Raw genomic sequence first — 22,816 nt, forward strand, 5'->3', positions numbered from 1 at the left:
CAATTTTATGCAATCACATTTGATGTAGTTGTGTGGAAATTATAAAAAAGATTTCTCCAAACGACACGGTCGTTTAAGACCGTATCTAAGTAACGTATCAAGAATTTCGCTACGGTAATTGAATACTGTTTAATTATTTGAAAATTTCTGACGCGACATCTAATATGGCAAAGTGGTTAGAAAACGTGTACCTTAACTGATGATTACGGGTTCAAACCCAGGCCACCAGACACCAAGAACCACTGAATTTTAGAATCAATCTCGTGCTCGGCATTGAAGGAAACCTAAACGCAATAGATGACAATCTGCCACGTGTAACCAACTCAAATTAGATCAGTGCGTGGACTGAGCAACGATTCTTCTTCTCAAAGGGAAGGTTTTTGCCCAGCCGTGGGACGTTAACAGCTATTACTTTGACATCTAATAGCTTTAAATAATAATAAATTTATTTTATGAATGACCTGATGGAAAGTCACCATCGTACAAAGACAATTCGCGACAAATTACGGGATTTATGATATTGATTACCTCGATCTGTATCTTTGTTTAGAAATAATTCAAATCGAAAAACACAGCGATACAGAATACTATTGTTTGACAGTAAAATAACTCTTGGTAGTACACACTCAGACGAGGCCATACTCTAAGAATCAGCCATCGGTAATGATCTATTTATTAATTAAAAAAGAGGTTAAATTTTTTTGTATGTAGGGAGTAATATCCAGAACTAATGATACAATCCTAAGTATAATCTAAAAATTATATTTATAATTGTTTTATACTGTTCTTATGTAAAAATAAATGTTTATAAAAGGTAAATGTTATATAAACAAACAGACAATTTAAGAAATTATATATATAGATTATAATTTATATATAAAAAAAGATATAAAGATACTTATAATTAACAAGTAATCACATTAGTATCTTTTTTTCTTAGACAAATACGTGATAATTTAACGAATGTTTACTTGCGATAAGATAAAAAATATTTATTATCTGTGTAATAGTTTCGGAGATGCCACAGATAAGCAATGTACTAAAACATAATTACGTATTAAGGAGTTACTTGTCGCCGTATTTCGTTTTAATATCAATTTACTCATTTCCCATATAACACATGTGATGTTAAATTTATGCTTTTTAAAATTAAAAAATTAAAATTATACCAGAAACCTTCTCAAAGGGAATGCGTTAGGCCTAGAGACATTTAGAGGCTGTTACCCAATTTCCTTTTTTTTAAACTAGAAATTAGATGACTGCAACGCGCAACGTATTGTTTTGCAAGTATTCATATTAATGCTTTGATACTTTTTTTACACAGTGTTTTAAATATAATCTTTTTAAACTAATTTATTTTTTTGCCGCTGAATTTATAAGAGAGTAGGTTATCTGTTACGTTGTATAAAAAAGAGACAGAAAAAGAGAGGGAAATCAGGACTCCTCACGTGACGATTTTATCAAAATGTTTTGCCTTCGTTTTTTCATATGATTTAATTACAATTTTGCAACAAACGGACACATCTCTCAAGCGATTGCTGCGGCGAATACGTGTATTAGTGTGCAACAAAGTTAATAAACAAAGAAAGAATAGATAGACATGACGGGCCACTGTGTTTTGAGAGTGTCAAGAAACGAAAAAAAGTAATAATGACATTTTTGACAGTAAAATTGGATATAGTGCGGTTTTGACGTTTCTTCACTCTGGCGCAACTTCAGGCTGTTTTGTGTAATGCATTTGCATTTGTCGTAAGCAAGACGTGCCTGGTGGAGCGTCGTTATTTTATTATAATATCAAAAGTGCTGATTGTATTACTGTTATACTGTAAAACCTTTAAACACGTGGTTTTAATTCTCCTCGTCCGCCTACCCACGATCGCTCGGCAGCCACAGATGGATACAGAAAATAATGATAATGGCAATGTGTCGTTAGACATTTTACAGCGATAAAAAAAGTAAATAGTCACAACCCTACGTTTATACGGAACAAGATAGTCAATTTGAAACAATCCGCTTTGTTGATAACAACTGACCGTGACGTGGCGTATGGGTCCACAGACGCTAAAAATAAAAATCAATTTTCACCACAATCATCCCACCGTTCGCCAGTGTGTCCGACACGGCGAGAGATTTTATATGCGGTTAACTAACATTTCCTTTATGTTTGCATAAACAAAAGAATGTAATGAATGAACAGACTGATGAATGAATGAATGAATAATGAAACTAGTACCTATTGCGTGTGCAGTATGTCAGGCAATGATTTTTGGACGAAATTAACGTAATTATTTTACTAATTTTTGCAAATTTTACGGTGTAGACTTTCAGAAGACTGGCAGTATTCCTATTTATTATCGTTCCATATTCCAAATTCAATAATTCTCATAAATTAAAAAAGTTGTTGTTGAGTTTTTCACAAGAACTCGTTCTGTCGTTGATTTTTAGCGTAATTTAAATTGTTTATAGTGTATTACGCTGCAGTTCACGTACAATTTTTTGAGAGAATAACATTTGATATAACGCTCTTGTTTGACCGAGTTAATTTTTAATAAGATTTTTTTAATGAAAGTTGAACCGTAAACATTGTGTCTTTATACTTTCCTTGGAAAAACTGAATAAGAAAACGGTTAAAAGCAAAGGTTACGTTTGCAACCGTAGCAATATTGTTGGCAGAATAAAGGAGTTCTTTGTCTATAAAAACCTCGATAACATGATGGTTGGACTTAAAAAAAGACAATGCTATTCACACGTGAATTAACTGTCAATTATGATATTTGAGTGTTGCAAAAAATACTTATGCATATTTATTTAACCTGATTACTGTGTTCGAACCAAACATGGATCGACTTAACTGTACTACGGTTTTAATAACTTTGAATTGAGAACGGTCGTCAAATTTCGCGCCTTTTTCAACTGTTTTTTTTTTTTATTTCTTTATTTGCCAAACTTGAATTAACAACACGAATAAGCTAATAAGCATATATGTACACCAATATAAAATTGAAAAAAAAGAAAACTTACAGCACAGTATTTACGGGCCGGATTACAATTCTACAGTAAACAAGTCACATTCATAAAAGTAAAACATACATAATTACGTATTGAGTAATAATTCGTTATGACGGCAATTTTTTTATTTGTCGCAAAATTTACAAACACATGTAAACATGCAGACATTCCACACACATCCACATACAAATAATGTTTATTATTTTTACGTAACTAAATATTCGAAGACGGAATTGTTTTCGAGACCAATATATATATATATAAATAATTGCGTATTACATTATTCAGTTATATAAAACTAAAACATTCGGTTTAGCTATTTGTATGAACGCTCATCATACAAAAAGTTTAAATATGAAATTTGTATCATTATATTCAGCGTGTATCAGAGGAGGCTAAACAATATCATACAATATTCGATAACATAACCGAAGAACGCGTATATATTTGTAAATCTGCCCCAGACCAAAAGAATGTTTCAAGCATATGTGAGCATATGTGAGCTTTAAAATGACGTCTTAAGTTTCATACCATTTCTCGGTATAGAGATCCTGTTCCTTGCCGTCATCTGGTGGACGCAATTTGCGTTAAACGCTCGACTCGTAAAGCGCTTTGATTTCAATCAATTTGCACAGTTTCGCCTCTAAAAGTTATCATGCTTTCTAAATCTTCACGCTTCGCGCTTTAGAGTGTAACAGCTAACGAAATTCGATATTCGCGTGAAGGCAAGTCGGTTTTTACTTTAATTAGTCGTGGATTATTTAATTACATTTTCTAATGATTAATAATAATAAATAATCTAGGACGTTGGAGTCGGATTTGTCTTGAAGTAGTCAAAGTGATTGATTATTATAAGCTCTTAACGTACTTGTTGCTGTTTTAATTCATTTTAATGTATTGGATACGTTAATCGAATGGAAGTTGGTCAATGACGTTAACTTAAATAATTATTATACATTTAGCTTTACTAATAGTCACTAAAACTGTTAATATTTTTCATTTTGTGTCATAAAAAAATATCGTGATCGATGTATGTCCAAACATAGACGAAGTTTAGTTGAAACTATTTATGTCACATATGTAAAAAATAATTTAGACAGAATGGATGTGGATGGATATAGAGGTAGGGGACGACCAAAGAAACGATGGATGGATTGTGTGAAAGACGATATGGTAAGAAATAATGTTACTTGTGAGATGACGTCAGACAGAGAAGTATGGAAGAAGAAGACATACTGCGTCGACCCCAACAAAAATGGGGTAAGGGCAGGAGGATGCATATAAAAAATAATTTAGAGAGTACATTGATAGAAATACTAAGGTCTTCTGAATTCAATTATTTAAAAAAAAGAGGAAACGAATTAGTTATTTTTCTATAGATAATATTCCAAGCGGAAAAGGATTAAAGACAAACAAATCTTAGATATAATATTAGAAAATGTGTAATTCCCTGTATTATGCACTACAGACAGTTCTAGAACAATATAACTTTAGATATAACACAACACTATTCCACTTAAATTTTATCTTACTCCCAAAGTTCCGAAGACAACTTCGCGGACATTCAAAACGGCATTTATTTGCGAATACATAATGATTTAAAGATTATTCAAGATGTCGATCAATTATATCAAATCAATTCAATGTTAAACTACACACAATCCTGGGCCAGTTTTTATATATCAGAATATATATATGTACCTAGCTAAGTTGGTAACTATGTTAAACTTATTTAAACAAACAATAAACCGAGCTGTCCCACGTGAATGTCTAGCTAGAACACGTGAACTTTCATTGGTCATGGTCATTGGTCATATACAAGCAAAACACTGCGAAGTTTTCATGTGTATGTTTTCATGATGTGTTATTCATCTCGTGACAAAACAATTGCCCAGCAGTGGAATACCTAATATGTTACATATTTTCCTTTTGTGTCATAATAAATTATTGTAAACATCTTTATTTTATCTTACAGTGATATTATTTTCCAACAGTTATGTTCACTTACAAGATTATTTCAGTGCACTGATATCACTTCGGGACCACGCCGATACACCACCACGACCAACTGCTTTAGAAACCAAATACACAGTAGCTATTAAAGTAACGTGAAAATCAATTCGTATTAAAACTGGCAATTGCTATACGACAGCCTTATCAACTGATCGAGTAAGTGCGAATTCATTCATTGATTACTTGTAATCAATTGTATTATCTGTTAGTAGATAACTTTGAATGTTTTAAACGATGCGTGTGTGTTAAAAATAATAATATTTGCAATAATGCAATCCATACATTCATCGAATACAAACAGAATACAGTTTTGTGAAAGAAATATGTAATTCTAACATTTATATAAATAATTTTTTGAATGGTATCACAATCAAAGACCATTTATTTTAATTGATTCGATGGTTACTAATTCCACAATTGTCAGCTCACGGCAGGCTGTATGTTTAATATGTTTTAGTTTTCATCACAGGTACAAAATCACCATTTGTAGAGCCAATTTGCCTCTAGCTTCTGACTACGACTACTTCTAGCTATAAATTAGTAGTGTGTCTTCAATGTTGGAAGTAGGACATTTATATTCTCATAATTCCAATCAAAGGTAAAACTCGTATGATAACTTGCCTCTACTTCCCTTAAAACAACAACAAAAATATATTTACAATTATATTTATTTAAAATTAGTTGTTACCGGCGGTTTGGCTCGCGTTTTAGGTGTTAGGCATAAAAAAGACACCAATGTCCATTCTTGGACTTCAAGCTTTCTTCATAAGAAATTTCATCAATTTCGGTTCAGTGATTTGACCGTGAAAGAGCAACAGACAGACAACTTTCGCATTTATTTTTGGTTATGCTGGAAAAAACCTCTTTAAGGTATATCATATTTCTGTTCTTGGTACTGATATTAAAAAGTCGCAGGGTTTGTATATTTCAATGAGCTACTCTCAGGGACTACAAGTTCGATTCGAATAAATGTTGTTGCGTTAGGCCCGTTTATTTAGAAAGTTTATGGGCTACATCACTTCGCGCCATGACCCAAAAGAGCGTTGCAGTTAGTATAAACCTCAGCCAAACCGTAGGCAAGTACCCACTTCTGAAATTTAACACAGATAAAACCGCGGAACGTACTTAGTGTTCTAAAGTTTTAGATAATAACTAGGTTATTTACCATTTGTGGTAATAAATTATATTGTTTTTGTTTATGATAAAGGAAAGCGTACGGGCAAATGTGCCGCCTGAGGATCACCACTGCCCATAGAAATGAGCGCTGTAGGAAATATTAACTATTAATTGAATTGCCAATGCGCCACCAACGCTTGTAACTATGATGTTATGTCCCTTGTGCCTGTTACACTGACTCACTCGCCCTTCAAACCGGAACAAAACAATACTAAGTATTAATGTTTGGCGGAAGAAATTCTGATTAAGGGGTGCGTATATCGACGGGCTTGCTCTACAAACAAAGCTCAACCACCAATTGTAAAATATTTTTGATAGATCATTGAATTTTTCTACGTCACAACCCACACACACAACAACACAACAAACATCACACGCTCACGTTACCTTCTTTAACGTAATAGCAGAAATAAGTAATAGCCCAAAGATGTCTTACTGCTGATTGAAGTCCTCCTCTCTTAAAATGAATATTTGGAGTATGATCCACAGCGCTTCTCCAGTGCGGATATACAGTTTGGATGGTTTTTATTTATGAAATGCCAACTGGATTTCTTAAATTAAGGTCTCTTACGATGTTTTACTTCACGCCCAAACGCGACGTTATTAACAAACAAATTAATCATCTGTGTACTTAGTCGTGCTTGCCCGAATTAGAATCCATTATCTTCGGTTAATATCTATGAGTTCGACACACGAAACTTTTGTCTAATGCGTACTGCCGTTATTTTTTATATTTTTAATATGCATGCTATTCTAAAATATAAAAAGTTTCATATGTACGTAAAAAGGGTAGATTATGTTTCAAACACAGGTAATGGACACTGAATAGGATGCGCGTGCGCACGTAACGGAACCGGCTGCACTGACCTTGAACGCACGTTCTAGAATTTGTTACGATTTCATTTATGTCACGTGGATGTTATAGTATACTTTAGACATGCTTCGAATTTTGACGAGAGATTACGTATAAGGTTAATCTAAGGAAAAATGACGAAGAACATTTCTTGAAACAAATTTTGCAACTACCATGAGCATCATATCAATTATGACGTCATAGCCTGACTCACGAATAACACTAGGAAAGTCATTTGTCAATATTGGTTAAGGAGTTTAGCTTCGAATTAGTAACATAGAAAGAAACAACAGTAAAAGAAAATTATTTTAAGACGCGGCGTAGTTAAAAAAATAGAACATAAAATTTCTTAGTCAAACTTTACTAAACGTCTACTCGGTACTAATTCGTCCTGACTTCGCTACGCTACGACATCGACAACACAAATCAAAGAAAGTTCATTTAAAAAGTATAAAATAATTTTAAAAATAGAATATTTCTTATTTGTCAGTCACACTTCACAGTCTTGGAGGTCGAATCAATAATACAAGTACGACCTTAGGATATAACAGGCAATACAAAGTGTTTGCACGTACAGCAAACGTCTGTTGAGCAATAGTACACTCAAGGAGAAAATATTCAAATGACGATTTTTGTTTTGTCATATTATTTACGTCATCGGTATTTTTAATAAAGCAAGAAGGTGTCAACAACTTTTGATTAATTTATCTTGGTCGATTATTATTAAATACCGTTTGATTTGTTAGGTAGGTTATTTCCACGTTAGTTCCGTTGGACTAGATATTTTGAAAGAAGAAAGCATTCATGCAAAAAAGGTGTCTTAAATAATGCAAAATATATTAATTCACTTTTATGTTATGTATAAAATAAAAGTGGGGTTGCTTAATTCTTTAAAAAATATATTATGTTCTTATGTTCAAGGGTGTTATTTACAAGAAATAGCAAATAGGCCACCTGATGGACCACCGCCCATAGCATTGGCACTCTATATATAAACCATCTCTTACATCGTTAATGCGCCATCAACCTTGGCAACTAAGATGTCATCCCTTGTGCCTGTAACTACAATGGCTCATTTACCCTTCAAACCGGAACATAACAATACTAAATATGGTAGAATACTATATGATTAGACCTACTATGACAGGCTAGTCTATCACGAAGTAAATTATTTTAATATTTAAGACCTATTTGAACGAGTATATATATATATATATCAATAAGACTAGAACGTAGAATAACAACGGAAAAAAATGTTTGTTAAATCTATTTTTAAATCGTACAAATTATTTATAACAACATAAACTTAGTACGGAACGAATAATAGAATAGATTTTTTGTTATATTTTTCAAGTTTAATTAGAAACCAAAAGACCATCATCATAAAAACGATTGAAATAGTTTTTAATATAAAAACAGATCTTTATAATATTATTTTAACATTATATAAAACCTCTTTGTCAGTGTATAAATTGAATATGCAAAGAGAAGTAATTGTCATATTCTCAATAGAAAAAGAAATTGCAATATAGTATGATATTATATTAAAAGTATTCGAATTTTACAAAAAATGGAATGACAGCAAGAATACTAGCAGTCTTTTCCATCGTAATTCCAATTCTCTGGACGAAAAAATATGCAGTCCTTACGTAAAACGAGAAGGACGATTACATTACGAATATAATGTCGAAGTTTACAGTAAGTGTTACCTAATTTGTTAATTTGATGCTATATGTCTTATGACGGTGCTTCACTTGTAGAGTCGAAGTTTTTTAGTCAAGTCGAATTAACTTTTAAATAGCTCAAAATGCCTCGACTATATTTGTTTATTTACAACTTGGGATCAACGCGAATATACTTTTGCCGTACTTGACTTCTTTGGTGTGTGAACAGAATATCGAAGGGTAAAAGTCAACGAAACCAAGTTTACTTAATGCGCCATTAATGTTTGTATAAAGTGCGTCGGGTATGAGGTACGATCGTATTGACCGAATTTCCGACTGATTCAAGTACCCGACTGATACTTTTTTATTGTTTTTATTATTCAGACAATAAAAGCTAATGAAAATGCTTCTGTTGACTCGACAACGACGTCGCTGTGACGTCTGGACAACTGAAGCAGTTGACTGGATAGTTTTTATACGTATAAAAAGTGGTCGAACTTGCCAGAAATTCGATCGGTACGATCTCACCCATTTGCCCCTACACACCTTAAGCAAATAGGTCTAGTATAAAAACGAGCGGAAAATTATGTACGTATATTAGAAATATGCTACGCAGTTTGTTTCACGTACAAAACATTAATTAATAATTGTCGTTAATGTATATTATTATGCATTGTAATTCACACTGACCGATAATGTTCATTTGAATTATTTCAAGTCGGTCTCGTAGAGATTGTTATGTTTTAATTGATTATGTTCATTTTGTGCAACTTCTATGGCAGCACACACATATCGCCTATTGTAATATAAGTATTGCAAGATGAAAAAACGTAGTATCAATATTTATAAATATTACATTGTCTACGTAAGAGATAATTTGGTTGCTTCTTATAAAAAGTAGTCCAATAAATATTGTGTGATGACGAATACGTTATACTCTTAAACCCTTTTGCATATAATGCTGTAAAAAACAAAAGAGCTCGTAACCATTACCCACTGACCCTATTAAATTGTATTTTTTTCCCGTTTCTTATAAAATGTAATTCAACGTTACAGAAAGCAGACATACCGACATTTTTATAGCACTAATAAGATGTATGAACTTATTGACCGACTGACCGAGAGACGCCATGTCGATAAACAAGACGGCCATGTTGGCTAACCTGATGGTGTTCGAATTTCGAATCAATGTCAAGACTCAAGAGTTTGCCGCGCCGCCAGGACAACAATTTAATATGTTATTGGTATTCGATTAATGTATCGCCAGTATGAAACCTGTTTGGAGCGGTTTGTTTTTTAGATAGGATAGATGAAATACCTTTTAAATGTTATTGCGACGAAACACACATAATTGTTATGCGCAATCAAAAAATAAATATATAGATGAATTTCGTTACTAAGTTAGTGTAATAATATTAGCATAAAATGCAAATGAATACTTAAGGTTCCCTTTTTTACTAAATTTAACAATAAAAAATAATTAAAACTTAATTTTAATAATTAATCTAAAAAAATAAAAAGATTGATGTTAACATCCCTGGTGGGGATCGAACCCACGACCTTTGGATTAGAAGTCCAACGCGCTATCCTCTGCGCCACAGGGACTATGAGAGATTCATCGAAAATACTATTCAGATGTTATATATACACTTGGATAACAGTTTAATTATTTATAAATATTATCAACTACGTTTTCGATATTTATCTAAAATGTATTTGTTATGATAATGAAAATGAAGTGATTATGAGTGCAGGTCAGTACTTAAATATTTAAAACACGGACAAGTAAATATGTAACCAAGTAGTATAAATTCCTCGGTTTTCTCGTTTCACACTTATAATTATTTTATGCATAGTAAAGTTATACAGGGTAAATTTTTCAACTGGCTGTGGATGGCCAAAGCCGATACAGAGCGTAACAGCAAAAACAAACTTAAAGGAGTCTTGCGCCCAACTTTTTTGATAAATCAATATTTTTAGCAAGATATTGAATCCTTTGATTTTGAAAATAAAACAGACTATTCCTGCATTGTCGCTAATAAGGATCATTTTTTTTCAACCACCGCCGCGCTTTCCTACCCAACATAATGTTCTGCTGTAAAAATTTTTTTCGTTTTCAAAAGCCACTGAAATACTACATTATTTTTGTTTTTATTTCAAGAATTATTTATGTTAAACTAATATTTGGGACTTTGATCCAAATAACTAAAATGAAATGGCACGCTTGCCATAAGTACGCGCGCATAACTTGAACCAAAAGCGGCATTTTAAGGGTGCGGGTTAAATAAACTCAATATAGTTATCATTTTCAAGCTCTTATTATTTATCCGTTCAATTTAATATAACGTATAAATATTATTATAGTATTATTTATATATCCTGCGAGTGAGAATGAGCTAATAGAGAGTACACCTGTGCACAAACCTGTGTGCTATAATATGTCCTGCGCGGCTGGTTTCCCTTGAGATTGGTTGCTGTGCCGAAATCGGTCAGGTGACATCACAATAATATAAAAAAAAAACATAACCATCATGGGACACCCAGTTGGAAAGAAGTTGCTTTCGATATATATTATGTATTAAATATAAATAACAGACATGTTGAAATAAGTTAACAAATATTGAAATTAAAAATCCCGTCTGAATTAGAACAATAACAACAAAACAAGTTCAAATAATATCGTACAGAAGCACATACAATGACAATCGTATCAAATGTATTTTTACTTACGTGGACGATTTCTGCCAGTTCGATGTACTGTAGGCCGTGTAAAAGAATTTCGAAATATATTGATCCCTAATAACCTAATTCACCTGGATTGTTTATAATACATAGAAGACAGTTTACATTAAATACTTACCAATAATGACGAAATTAGAGGAAGGCAATCGGGGCCATCGGGCCTTCAAAAGGGAGTACACATTAGAGATTCCGACGAGATAACATTTTTAATGTAATTTATGTTTAGATATCTAGATATAATCAAATTATAATGTTACTTTTTTTTACAAAGATTTATAAATTAACCATTAGGGCCTCCACTCCTCTAAAACCGACTCTGACGAAATTATATTTTAACCAATAAAATAATAAATTTTGGTCAATTTCGTTTGTTTAAAAAATATTCATTCAATACACGAGCTACAAATAATTGTATTGCATACAATATATGTTTGTTCGAAAACATTTGAACAAACATGTTATTGAACGAATATTTAGGTCATATTTACAGAAAAAACAAAAATCTTTTTGATATATTCTTTAAGTATATGTTATTTAGATATTGCATGTAAAGTAAATTTCAATTATAATAGATATATTATAATACTGATTCAATACATCTTATATACTAGTTATTATTTGTAGACTAAATGTACATAAGGAAGGTTTTTTTTTTATTAAAGGCGTTTTTTAATTGAACGGGTCAATCAATCATATTTATTTATTTATGTACCAACAAATATATAGACAATTACATAGACAAAAGACGTGTACAAAGGATAACTTATCTCTAACAAGAGATCTCTTCCAGAAACCCTGATTCTGTTGGAGATTATTTGTAAATTATAATTATGGTGTAGGTACAATATCAAGTATCATTTTATAGGAAATACATAGACTTTTGACTATAATTAATTATATTATATACTAAATACAAATAATACATAAATTAATACATATTTATAATATACATACATACAACTACATACATATAAAATACATATATAATCAAATAATATATGGTGGCGACGAAGCAATCTAGACTTCGACTTCTTTCAGAGTTGGTTTGGCAGACGGCTGGCATTAAAAGTCGGTCTATACGTTATGACAGAGTCAATGTATGTATGATTTTATTTACTTCTTGGCTAGAATTCCACGACAGATGTAGAATTAACTTTCTTAGTATTTTTTAAGCAGAATCAAAATTCTTTATTCAAATCTCAGACTTCAAACGTAACGTAGTTAAGTAACAAAAGTGAATACATAATTATCAGTCAGTTTTAATTATTTATTAATTTTCATATGCTTTACTATAATGTTCTGCGAGTGCCATCCGCCTTTTGTCTTAACTCAGATTTAAATAGACTCATAAAAGTTATTTTTAACTGTCATGTTGTTATAGTAGTTTGTTAATTAAATACAACGAATCTTATATTTATTATTTACCTTCATGAAAATTAACGAATACTAACTCAGATGAATTATTAAATTAATCAAATAGTTTCAATTCTATGATAATCGTACATTTGCATATTTAAATTATAGCAAATATTTAGATTTAGAGAAAAGGTAAAACATACTAAGAACTCTTTACAATTCGTAGAGAACGTTTTTAAAGCGCTATTATTAATTTGGCCTGTATTATGTATCTAACAAAGTATTGGAATTACACATACATTTTAAATTTCCATACGTATTGAATAACGAACGTTTTATAATAAAAATAAAATGTTAATTATTTGAAAGAAGAACTACTTTAAATACACGCTTCCATGAACTTTATATAACAGTAAAACAAGACCTGACGTGATTTTTTACTGATTTTTTTTTATGAAAATATAAGGCAAAGGCACAACTTTTTTGTATGAAGTTTATTTGTTATGAAACTATGATTAGTTTATTTGTCAATGGTATCGGCTTGGTTTAAGAATTAATTATTGTTTCTTTGTCGAAAGTAACATTCCAGACGATATGATAATTTAAAATTCCTCGACTATCTATTGCCTTATTCAAGACAAGAAAAAAAAGTCGTTTGAATGGGTCTCAAAGATATGCTAGAAACAGGTTCCTTGTCTGCGTTCTGCAAATTCTTACAAAGACTAAAGCTGAAGACGTACAGGATTTAAGCTAATAGAAATAGAATAAAGTCTAAGGCATGTAGGAAAAACTATTTTTATAGACTGGATTTTTTTATGCAACTTCAAATTATCAATGTTTTGGTTTCTCTGACTTCGTACGGCAATGTATTAATCATTAAAATGATATTATATAAATATAATTTATACTTCAAAAATAATGTAGCTCGCTAAAAGTGAAAAAAATTGCGTTGGATTTTAGCTGATCATCCCCTACAAACAAACAAATTTTAGCTCTATATAACAGAAGAAGTACAGATACGAAAGGAGTCCTTATCTGATTTTCACTTTTCAGACACCGTTTATCAGACAGCATGCATGTGTAAAAAAAATGTCAGTCAAGAGCCCCACAGATTAAAAAAACAAAACTATCTAGCTATTAAATCGACTAGGCTTTATTAAAAAGAAGAAAATAAAAAAGAATGTGTGTGGAGATATAAATAAATGAAAACAATCTTTTTTTCTAATTAATTACTAGTACTAATTAATACCCTAAGTGAGAGTGTAAAATATTCCATTTCACAAAAAAATCATACTGGCACTGCCACAACTTTGGAATTCAACTAAGTCATGTAACGTTTAGTTTATCCTTTTTCAGTTTTTTTTTTCTCTTAATACTGTATTTTCTTTTAAAGATTATAATAATTAAATTCAACAGACATTCCGTATGAATAAACTCAAAGCTTCATATCGATCGTGAAATAAACGAAAATGATATGACTTGACTGCAAAAAATAATAATTACGTTAATAATGGATACGTGCGTCGAAAACAAAACTTTAATATCAACTTAAGTATCAGTTTTTAACATTTCACGAGCCAGTTCTTACAGAATAGCAGGCATCGCTATTTTGGTAATAATTTTAATTATACTCGTAGGACAGTAGTCATTCTCAATTAAAAGATTATTTTAAACATATTTAAAAAAACATATAAAAATATTTTAATTAGTATTAAATTTTACTCGTGTTACCTTTTCGTAGACGCTGTGACACCTTAAATTACTTTTAATTTTATTAATATTTTTGTGCTATAGTTATTAAAAAATTAAAAAAAAACTTCTGAGTTGAAAGCGTTCTTGTTTCAATATAAAGAATTCGATTTTTTACCTTATAAAAAATATAAGTACATACACTATATTTATCTTACTACTAAATACAGCCAAGTTGACGAAAAATTAATTCACCGAAATAAAAGCGACAGCCCGTGGGCCCTGATGCATTTTTTTGTACAAATATGGCGTACTGCGAAGTTCAAGGATACGAGAGATCCAGTCACTTGTTTACCGAGCGGAACTTTGCGGTTAACAATTCGTTTAAATTTATCATAAAAAAATAGGTAAATTAAACGTAAAATACTGTTTTAAAAGATGTGCAGTTCGTACTGATTACTGCTTACGGCTTCCTCTATACTTAATTCGCTTGGATGATCTAAAAAATGGAAAATTACTTACAATAATGTGACCTTTTTAAAGTCAGACAAACAAACCGCTACGACGAAATATAAAGAGTCGTTGGCAATCGGAATGTTTTATTGTAAATTGCGATTAAAATTTGAGCTTCCTGTATTTTATTTCAATTTAGTATCGATCTGTACAAACCGACCGAAGTAGAAACGGTGGTACTTATTCTGTAAGAACTGTTCTCGCATCTGACTTGTGCAATGTTGAAAGCTACAGCGATACGCTATTTTAATGTTCGTGTCCTTTAAATGTTACAATTATTTTAGTAAATGTCGAATACAACTTTCTGACATTTCACCTTCGAGTTCTGCGGTGAGTTTCGAGTTTGTTCTTAAAATGTTTTCAAACAATACGATCTCATAGAATAGCCGATATCGCTTTCCTTATGAAAACATTTCTTCGATGCAAACATTAGGAAACGTGAAACTTGAGTACGTGTACCTAGACCATAATATATACATACCCTACCTAAATATGCCACAGGTAATTGCCAAATGACTGGCATAATTTAGATTTGGTCATAATTACAATGACTGACTTCTACTACTATCTACATTTAAACAAGACATTCTGACTTGGTGTTTCAAAGTGTAGAGTTTGCATTTTAAAAACAAACATATTAGCAATTCATATGTTTATTTACTTTGAAGTAATAATAATATAGATTTTTTTAATTCGTCTACTACGAGATAAAACTATAATATATTTCGTTGCGTTTAAAATCGAGACATGTCAATAAACATGTCCACTACTAGGAAATGCATACGGTAAAACGGGGTCGTACAAAGCCTCGGATTTCCTTTAAACGGTAAAGTAATACATATAACATTAACAGTGATTTAATAACGTAGAATCCAAGGAAATCTAATTTATAGTTGTGGTGTTTGTTTAAAGCGAGCAAGCCCAGTTCAAGGATAGAGGAAACCGGTCAAGTGCAAGACCGTTGCGACTTTGCGAGCTACCTCAGTATCTCGACCGTAATAAACCATTTATATGTATAAAAATAACTAGATAATAGCTTAATGATGTAATTTAATAAGTAAAAATGAACAATATAAGCGACAATGATATTTAAATCAAACACGATATGGCAATATGGCGGATAACGTCCGACATATTGCTTTTTTTTTGTTTCGCCATATAGGTGACGGTTTAAATAAACACCTTTTTTGCCCTTACATTGCAAATGCTGGCTTAACCCTACGAGATAGATCAAAATAATGTACTACAATATTGTACACCTTAAAAAGGTCTTCAAAAAAGTCCCCGATGGTATATGTCTATCTCTTAGGGATAGCCCACAACAACAATTTTCTATCTTTCACTTTTTACGCGAATTAATGACTTATATTCGAAGCGGTTTTAAGCAATACAGCATTAATTCTTATCCAATTAAGTACATTTTGAATATTAGATCAATATGGCCCTTTACAGCATGTAATTTAAATAAATATTTTCGAAGATAATACAGATTTAAAACGCAGGGATATAGCGGTTTGTATTGTCTAACGACTGAAAAACTGTGAACGTTGTAAGATATTCTGTAATATATTTAGTTGCAGCATTGCATCCGTGCGAAGCCGGGGTGGGTCGTTAGCATATACTAAACCTTTTCCAAAACGCGCTACACTTCTGGTTAAAGTTTTACACATATTGGTTTAGTAGTTTATACAGATAGACATTACGAAAAGAAGTATCTTCATTTAAAAGTGATTTATAAACTTTATAGACGTATATATGTATATATAAATAAGTATTATAAATTTGTTATCATGCGACGATTTGAGGCTCTCTTGTAAATCGCTAAAGAAGTACGTCATTCCTCATTAGTAAGTTCAGAATGAACGATGGCGGAAAATCACAGAAAAGTATAAATAAAACGCACACTACATTATATAAAAAACATATACAATATATAAAAATAATATTAAGATAAACAAATAATTATTTTTTTATATTTTATTGTTTTTAAAGTGATAAAAAATATTGAACTTTCTTTTTTTTTATTGTTCTTGTTCTGTGCTATAATTTTAAAGGCCATGGTTAATCTCGAGTCATATTGTTATTAATAAAATAAAATACCTACTTCACACAAATGTTTTGTTCACTCTTTTCACTTAATGAACATAAGGTTTTCTTTTTTAATATACTAATGATTATTTATATACTCAGTTACATTATATTATTAGTCGTTGGAATTTAATAATCAATTATGTATTTAATCAATTAATATATTATTTGAAATGTCACTTCCATATTATATTTAGGTGTTCTTGTTTTTCTATTCAGTAATAGATTTTTAATTTGTACAATGGACTATTAAAAATATGTAAAGATGAAAAAAAAAATATATATATAAGGTACTATTGGAAAATCACTAGACATATACTTAAATTCATATATAAAATATTATATTATAGAACATTAGGTAACTTATAACAATATAAAAGCTGACGATAACATCATTAAAAAATTCGAAACGCAATTTATATCAGCGAATACTACATCTGTGCTATTCAAAAATAATTTTAAAAACTTACCATAATTTTTAAAAGCCAAAAAGAAGAAAACACACAACCACCAACTAATAGTTTATAGTCTGTTGTATCCCGTGTATACTTTATTTGATTACAAATCGCGTTACCATAGCAACGGATAACGTCAGTCGTTTAACGCATGCGCACTGCAGGCCGAACGCGGTCACACTGCCGGTTTTCGCGCCATCGCCAGTTAACCGGCACAAACTTAACTTCTATTGTACAAGAACGATAAAGACAAAAGAGATCCAACGCGCGGACAGAAATTAAAATTAAATAATTACTTTAAATACATCAAATTTAAATTATAACACTAATTGTGTCGTTTTGTTTAGTGAAAATTTGTTTTATATGAATGTAATAACTGATAAAAATCTGCTTCATTAATGAGTTTTCTAATTAGAAATATAATTTTGTATGTCATAAACGTCAAAGCTGTATGAATAAAGTTATTGCCATTTCTTCCTAAAAAAGTAATAAACATTGTGGTCGACCAACGAACTACCTATTTCTGGGAATTCGTAGGCGATTCTGTTAATAATAGACGAGTCTGGTCGATCTGCTGAATAAATGATTTTTACCTGCTTCCAAAACAAATTGCTTTTCCCTACCATTTATTTTCCTAAGGTCCAAGGCATAATTTATAGATCCCAAGAATAATACAATTCATACGTTTGACGTGTTCGTATTGTATGGGATAAAGAATTTATATTTAAATTCAAATGGATATTTGCCTATTTGAATATCACGAATAGACTTGAACACTGAACAATCACCATGAAATTTAGCATATATTTTGAATGCAGAAGTTTATGCTGGAATCCAACCGGACCTAAGTCATACTGGGTACGGGCATCGATGTTACTCTTCCTATCTGGGCGTATCCTCACTGGTAGCATCAGCTACGTTTCCATTTTGTTTTTACTTATAAGGCCTCATAAGCCTAGAAGTCAGTAAATCCATGGTTGGCCAACGCATGTAGTTTATTTTAATTTTCTATTATATTTTCAAAAATTTGTATTTATTGTAAAACATGACATTTATCTTGTTTTTGCATAAAGCTGTCCATTTGACCGTGCGCATCAAATGACGTTCCTTCCGCGGTTATTCCGGAAAGTTATTTCGTTCTACAGCTTAGAAGGCTTCTTAACTTACAGCTAGACACTATTAAGGGTGAACAATCAAAGATTTGTCGAGTTAAATTTCGATAAACAAAAAATAATGGATTTTCCTCTCTAATGATACCGTGTACAGTATGTTATAATGATTCAACATACTTAATCTTAACTTTCTTTAAACCAATTAAACTGTAAGATCCTCCTCAGACTACAAACTTCCGACCAACAGATCACTCTGTTCGACTATATCCTATATTCAAATCATTGGGTAGACACTGTCAGGTAGCATATTAAGCAGGGCCGGACCGTAAGTTTAGGGGGCCCTGGGCTAACACTACTTAGGGGCCCAACTAAGATATATCTGAACGTAGACTTGAATTCAATTATTTGAATGGGTTTGATTAATTGCAGAACTTGCAGGGCTGCAAACCATACGATCTGTTAATTTAATAAAGTTATGGATTCATTATCGTCTATTTTTGACTTTGACTTGGCTTAGCTAGGGCCCCCTTGAATTCACGGGGCCCTGGGGGGAAGCCCAAAAAGCATATGGTAGATCTGGCCCTGATATTAAGGTCTCCAATCAATTAAGCTATTGGCCAAAGGCTTTAACTAATAATCCTATAGTATACAAACCACATAGCACTGTAAAAAAACACAGATTTAAAGTTAATTCCTTAATTTATTGTCGTGACCACTTCCAACACAAACTTAACTACCTAAATTATAAAAATAAAAATATTAGTAATTCCTTAAAATATACATTCGTTCGTCCATACATAATATAAGTCTATAAATTATTTTACTTAATATATTTGTAAATAATTATTAAAGGTTGTATAGCGTCCAGCTATTGAGTTATATTCAATTATATAAACGTAATAGATACTCTTTGGTTTGACCTCTTCACGAATAAATGTAGACAAGGATATTTTTGAATTTGAAATTAGATTGTCGATTTTGATTGTAAAATTGGAGGATGTATTGTAATTCATGTTATATTAAATTATTTATGTTCCCGTTTACTTGAAGATGTTTTTTCAGTATATATTCTGTAATGTTTTGTATGTTACGGAAAAATATTAATGTTTTTATGAGAAAATGTGATTCTCATACCATTGGTACAAGGAACAAACACAATCTTGTTACTCCTGTTACTCGACTGCATAGAGTCAGTAACTCTTTTGTGGGGCAATGTATACGCTTCTACAACAGGATCCCAGAAAGCGTTCAAAATGCTTCTGTTGCCAAAATTAAAAAATTGTTAAGGAACGCTTGTGTGCTAAAAGTTACTATACAATTAGTAAGTTTATGTTTGATAGCACACCTTGGGAATGAAACGATCGCCTCCTGGCTATTTCTATTCATATACAATTATGTATGTAATTAATTTGACAAAAAAAAAAAAGACCCGCTGAGTTTCTTTCGCCGGTTCTTCTCAGGTCAGGGTGCTCCTTTTTCCGAACCGGTGGTAGTGTTTAATTTGACCATCAATAAGAAAGTGTAATGCTTCTATGTTGAATAAAGGAATTTGAGTTTGAGTTTGAAAAAAAAATGGTTGTAGTCTGCGGGGGCCCTATAGATGAAACTACTAGTCCAACAGGTCTGCCTCGGATGTGGCTTCGAGAACACTATGGCCGCCACAGTGTTCTCAAGGCAGCTCTGACGCACTCTGTAGACATCGAAACATACACGTTACTCATAATTTGTCAATTACAAGATATAATTAAAACGTGATGATGTATTAGAATACATTAATCAATTACATCAACGATTTAATCTGTATTCAATTGTTGATGTAATTGACGTGAATGATTGATGAGGTGACTCTTCTCTTGTGTTAAAATACAACGAATGAAACATATAACAATAAAATTATATAACTGGATGAAATAAATGATTGCTTGCATTATTTATTTATATAACACTAGTTGTCAGATGTTAGGTATAAAAAAATCCTAAATCCTTCCTTAAAGTTCATTTTAAATTTCATCAAATTCGGCTCAGTGGTTTGAGAAAGCGTAACAGACAGACCAATTGATAGATTGTGGAGAAAAGCCTAGAATTTCAACTTTCCTACCAAGAAAGTAAATAAACAAGAGTTTTTCGGTTTATGTTTGTTCTTGAATGTTTATACATATTCTGTTCCAACCATAACAGGACAAAAGCCAAATAAACAAAATTTAACAGTAAATTGACGCGATATCTTTGGTCGAGAGATTGATTATTCTATGATATTCACAATGGATTTTCGAAAAAATGGCGTTTTGAACGTCGATGAAACTGTTATCGGAATTGTGGAAGAAAAATTGAAGTTAAAATAAGTGGTTAAGTGCAATAGTGTTGTATTGTAAATAAAGATATGTTAATCATAAACTCATAATAGTGCGCTATATAGCTGAGCTATTAGCAAATCACATGAAATACGTTAATCTAAGGTTTGTTTATCTTTTTTCCTACTTCCATTGGAATATGTTATAGACCCTTATTGTAACCTTGATTGTGCGCAGCGGGGAAGAATAGCTAGCAATGGTATTACATCAAGTACATTAAGATTTCCTTAACATCATTTGTAAGCGGTCTTACGCGTACTGTAACAAACAAAGATATTTTTTTGGTAACTTGTTCAATGTTATGTCGCTGTCCAAAGACAAGTCGATAAACAATAGAAAAGTCAGATAACAATAAATATTACCACGTGGGAGGAACGACTATCGTGTTAAACAACTGTTTGGAAAATTTTGGATCAAATTATTTTCATAAATAATAATTGGGGACAGATACTTCTACACTGGCAACACTTTAACTTCGGACGCTATCTGACCCACTTTTAAACTTTATATACCTCCAGTATTACTATCAGAAGTCTTACAATTATGCCAAAGCTTTTACATGACGTTTGTAATAAAATTCCTTAATTTCAGGTTTTTAATAAATGTTTATGCATAATTTAAACAATCCTCTATCCAAATTACTAGTTCACACTAACTGATCTTCTAACTTTAAGCAAACAAGATTGCAATAACAGTCCGATAAATTGTAACAGCAATACTTTAAGTGAATTAAATTTCATTCAAAAAACAGCTGCATATATCGTCACCAATTTCAATCGTCTGATCGGACTTTAAATCAATATTAAATAGAAGATTGCCAATTTTGAACACATCTTGATTCATTTTTCATTCGTTTCAATTTCATATTAAGCAAACGTTAATAAAGTGTACCCGGTACGATACGATTACGTTGTTAGCTACAAAGTAAATAGAAATCTTTTCGTCGTACTTCCTTTTCAATTTCGTACAGAAACCAAAATTTGTTTAGTATGATTCTTCTTGCTGTGCACATGATGTCTGTATGACTCGACTAATATTATTGCTTTCAGCATTTTTTGAATATATAATCAGAAATATAGTAATGAGTTTTTTTCTATCGTTTTAGAAATAACAAATACGTACAATAAACGCCAGTGGTTTAAATTTTTATTATTCTACTGCCAAACACAGCCCTGTTTAAGGACAACAAGCAATACCCTTGCACCCGCAAGCAGTGTGTTGGCGATCTTCCCACCCTCAAAAAAGATTGTTAAGAGACCTTCTAGGCCGTCTCACCGATGGACTAAGTCTTGACTACATCGGCGAGGTGCACAAAAGTGGAGCCTGACCAAAAAATTAAATTATATATTGCTATGTTCCGGTCGTATATCTAAATATATACACTAATATTATAAATGCGTCTTTATGGGCAAAATTGCCATTTACACATCTATTTTCCTAAAATCGCAAAAAATCGTAAAATTGTATATTATTTCAGTAATTTCTTAGAAGATAATTATGACAAAAATAATTTAACCCATGAACGACTACATAACCCCGTATTAAAGACACGTACATAACCTCCTACGGTGGTCAACTGTGTATCTAAGCCTATTAGGGCTTAGGACATACGATATCCTGAAATATAAGCTGATTCGTGTCTATAAGTGGTGACACAAAAGGAAAGTAACGCCTGTGAGTCTCCCACTGCTGGGCTATTCCACGATTACCTTTAAGGAGAAGGTTAGTAATTATCATTGTATATAATAATGGTTAAAAAAAAAAAAAATATATATATATATATCCCGCTGAGTTT

General features: G+C 31.6%; 1 protein-coding gene and 1 non-coding gene across 5 annotated transcripts in view; both read right to left on the bottom strand.

The window, feature by feature from the left end:
* LOC113404446 (tenascin-like) overlaps positions 1-17,772 on the bottom strand; it is a 37,574-nt gene extending 19,802 nt beyond the window's left edge. For 2 of the 4 annotated variants that reach the window (XM_026645331.2, XM_064221027.1), the window contains exon 1: positions 17,574-17,772. The gene's annotated coding sequence lies outside the window, so the exon portion shown is untranslated. Of the gene's footprint in view, positions 1-15,799; positions 15,819-17,573 lie in introns of those variants that run through there. The other 2 variants (XM_026645332.2, XM_064221028.1) reach the window with 1 other exon arrangement.
* Positions 10,248-10,320, bottom strand: Trnar-ucu (transfer RNA arginine (anticodon UCU)). The gene has a single exon. It is a non-coding gene; the product is annotated as a tRNA-Arg (tRNA).
* Positions 17,773-22,816: the final 5,044 nt, after the last annotated feature.

Source organism: Vanessa tameamea, chromosome 5, assembly GCF_037043105.1.
Source record: "Vanessa tameamea isolate UH-Manoa-2023 chromosome 5, ilVanTame1 primary haplotype, whole genome shotgun sequence".
Taxonomy (NCBI): Eukaryota; Metazoa; Arthropoda; class Insecta; order Lepidoptera; family Nymphalidae; genus Vanessa; species Vanessa tameamea.